Source organism: Sapajus apella, unplaced genomic scaffold, assembly GCF_009761245.1.
Source record: "Sapajus apella isolate SASKATOON/1434 unplaced genomic scaffold, GSC_monkey_1.0 scaffold26, whole genome shotgun sequence".
Taxonomy (NCBI): Eukaryota; Metazoa; Chordata; class Mammalia; order Primates; family Cebidae; genus Sapajus; species Sapajus apella.
Window position 1 is genome coordinate 8,238,731 of NW_022436966.1, and position 3,347 is coordinate 8,242,077.

Consider the following 3,347-nt stretch of genomic DNA (forward strand, 5'->3'; position numbering starts at 1 on the left):
AATTGGATGTCAAAGCAATGTATCCAAAACGGAACCCCTTTTGCCTGCTGCATCAGGGGCTTTTGTACCCCCAAGCCTGCTGCATCAGCAGCTTCCCCACCTCAGCTGATGACAACTCCAGTTTTTGTAGTTGTTCAGGCTTCAAACCTTGGAGTCACTTTGACTCTTCTCTTTCTCTCCCGGCCCAGATTGCATCCCTCTGGATATCCTGTTGGTCCTGTTTGCAGAACTTATCCAGAACGTGATCCCTTTTTATCCCCGACACTCTACACACTGGTTTGAACCAGTCCCAGCTCTTGCTTGGATCGTTACAGTAGGCTCCCACCTGGTCTCTTTGTTTCTGTCTTGTCCCCTTCAGTCTATTCTCAAAAGGGGGGTCTCAACAGAACCCCCTCTTTTCTTTTTGAGGCAGAGTCTCGCTGTGTCACCCAGGCTGGAGTGCAATGGCATGATCACGGCTCACTGCAACCTCCGCTTCCTGGGTTCAAGCAATTCTCCTGCCTCAGCCTCCTGAGTAGCTGGGATTACAGTTGCCGCCACCACGCCCAGCTAATTTTTGTGTTTTCAGTAGAGACGGGGTTTCACCATGTTGGCTTGTGGTCTCAGTCTCTTGACTTCAGGTGATCCATTCACCTCAGCTTCCCAAAGTGCTGGGATTACAAGCAGAGCCACCATGCCTGGCCCACAGAGATCCTTTAAAATAAAAGTCAAATTGAGGTCCTCTCTGCTTAAAATGCCTTACTCAGAGGAAGCAAGGAAACAGTGGAAACTGAAATCCTCGAACAGCCGAAGGCCCTACCCAATCTCCTTGATCTTCCCACCTGGCCCACTATGCAGTCACTTTGGCCTCCTTGCTGTTTCTGGAATAAGCCGTGATACCGCTTTCTTGGGATTCCATGCAGCTGTTACCACTTCCTGGAATATTCTTCCCCTAAACACTGGCACCATTTGCTTAAAGTTAATTCTCAACAAAGCCTGCTCTTAAGATCGCAACCTGCTTCTCCACACATCAGATCCACCTAAGCTTGGTCTTATTTCACTATAGGACTCACATTGCCTGATTTCCTTATGCATTATGTTTCTCATCTGTCTCCCTCACTTGAATATCAGCTTGGTGAAGATAGGGATGTTTTGCCTGCTGTTACATATCATATGATTAGAACAGAACTCAGCCTAGTGTGGGGCCTGGCACGCAATATTTGCGGAATGAATGAATAGGTACACTTTGGTTGTATCTCTTAAGCAGAAGAACCTATAATGATAACATTTATAGGTCAGAAATTAAACTTGGCTGGGCGTAATGGCTCACGCCTGTAATCCCAGCACTTTGGAAGGCTAGGTGGGAGGATGGCTTGAGGCCAGGAGTTCAAGACCAGCCTGAACAACATAGTGAAACTCTTATCTCTACAGAAAAATCAAAACATTAGCCAGGCATGGTGGTACATGACTGTAGTCCCAGCTAACTTGGGAACCTGAGGTGGGAAAATGCTTGGGCCTGGGAGGCTGAGGCTGCAGTGAGCTATGATCACAACACTGCATTCCAGCTTGGCCAAAAGAGTAAGACCCTGTCTCAAAAAACAAAACAAAAACAAAAAAAGAAATTAAACTTGGGTGGGTATGGTGGCTCACACCTGTAATCCCAGCACTTCGAGAGGCTGAGACACGAAGATCTCTTGAGCTCAGGAGCTCAAGACAAGCCTGGGCAACATAGCAAGGCCCTGTCTCTAAAATAAAATATTTAAAGAAATTAAACTTAGCCCAAAACTTTTTTTTTTTTTTTTTTTTTTTTAAAACAGGGTCTTGCTGTGTCACCCAGGTTGGAGTGCAGTGGCACAATCTTGGCTCACTGCAACCTCCATCTCCTGAGTTCAAGCAATCCTCCCACTTCAGCCTCCTGAGTATCTGGGACTACAGGTGCGTGCCACCACACCCAGCTAATTTTTTCTATTTTTAGTAGAGACAGGTTTCCCCATGTTGGCCAGGCTGGTCTCAAACTCCTGAGCACAAGTGATCCATCCACCTCAGCCTCCCAAAGTGCTGGGATTATAAGTGTAAGCCACCACACCAGGCCTCAACACTATTTTTTTTTTTTAACAGAAAAGATTGTTTGCACCTAGACTAGGACCAACTCTACAGGAGTCATTTCACTCTCAGAGGTGCAAAACACTGCCCAAAGGTACTTGGCCTAACACCAAAACAGCACCTGGAGCCAAGCCTCAGTGAAGACAGTGCTTGCTGTTCCTACAGCAAAACACTGTCACAGCCATCACACTAGCCAGGAAAGCTGATGACTGCTGGATAAAACGTTCAAAATCCAGAATCCTGAGCTATACTTTCCTTTCACTCCAGTTGGTTCTTTATTTTTTTACTACAGTGGTATCAAGCTATCTGTGAATGGCCTCTCCAGTTGGTTCTTTATTTTTTTACTACAGTGGTATCAAGCTATCTGTGAATGGCCTCTTTTGTGAATGATTTCATTGTTCTTTTTATTCTATTTGTTGCAATTCTTGGAACTCCTATCAGCCATTTCATTGAAACTTTGCACTTCCTTAAAGGAAAATGACACAACTCAATACATTAGAATCAGTGTGGGTGAAAGTCACAATAAGAATAATCTCCCTTTGACCTGGCAAAATTTAAACAAGTGTCTTATGGAATATGAAGATGTACCTTTAACATCCACTGTCTTTTTTTTTTTTTTTTTGAGACAAAGTCTCACTCTCTCACCCAGGCTAGAGAGCAGTGGCGTGATCTTGGCTCACTGCAACCTCCGCTTCTTGGGTTTAAGCTATTCTTGTGTCTCACTCAGCCTTCCAAGTAGCTGGGATTACAGGCACACCCCAGCATACCCAGCTATTTTTGTATTGTTAGTAGAGATGGGGTTTTACTGTATTGGCCAGGCTAGTCTTGAACTCCTGACCTTAAATAATCCACCTGCTGCGGCCTCCTAAAGTGCTGAGATTACAGGAGTGAGTCACCATGCCTGGCCATGACATCCACTGTCCTTACATTCACTCCACATCCTCCATTTCATGGCAAGCTAGGTTCTTCCTAAATGTTGTTAGTCCCTTGGACTAGTATGAAAAATTACTTTTTGACAATGTGATAGATTTCTCCCAACCTTTCTTGGCTGACTTCTTAAAAAGCAGAAGCAGAATTATCATTATGCTCTCAGGAAGAGCTATTTATGTAATGCAACACAATTCTTCTCTATAGTAATTCTGCTGCTAAAAATAGTCTATTCTAGAAGGTAGCGCCTCTTTTTTTCTAGCGTGACCATATTTATAGACATGTTAAATGCCTTTGTTAGTATCTCAAAATAAATCTCTGTAATCCCAGCACTTTGG

At 44.3% G+C, this 3,347-nt stretch overlaps 1 non-coding gene across 1 annotated transcript; it reads right to left on the minus strand.

The window, feature by feature from the left end:
* Window positions 1–2,102: 2,102 nt before the first annotated feature.
* LOC116560737 lies at window positions 2,103–2,299 on the minus strand. Its single transcript, XR_004273118.1, has one exon. It is a non-coding gene; the product is annotated as a small nucleolar RNA SNORA74 (small nucleolar RNA).
* Window positions 2,300–3,347: the final 1,048 nt, after the last annotated feature.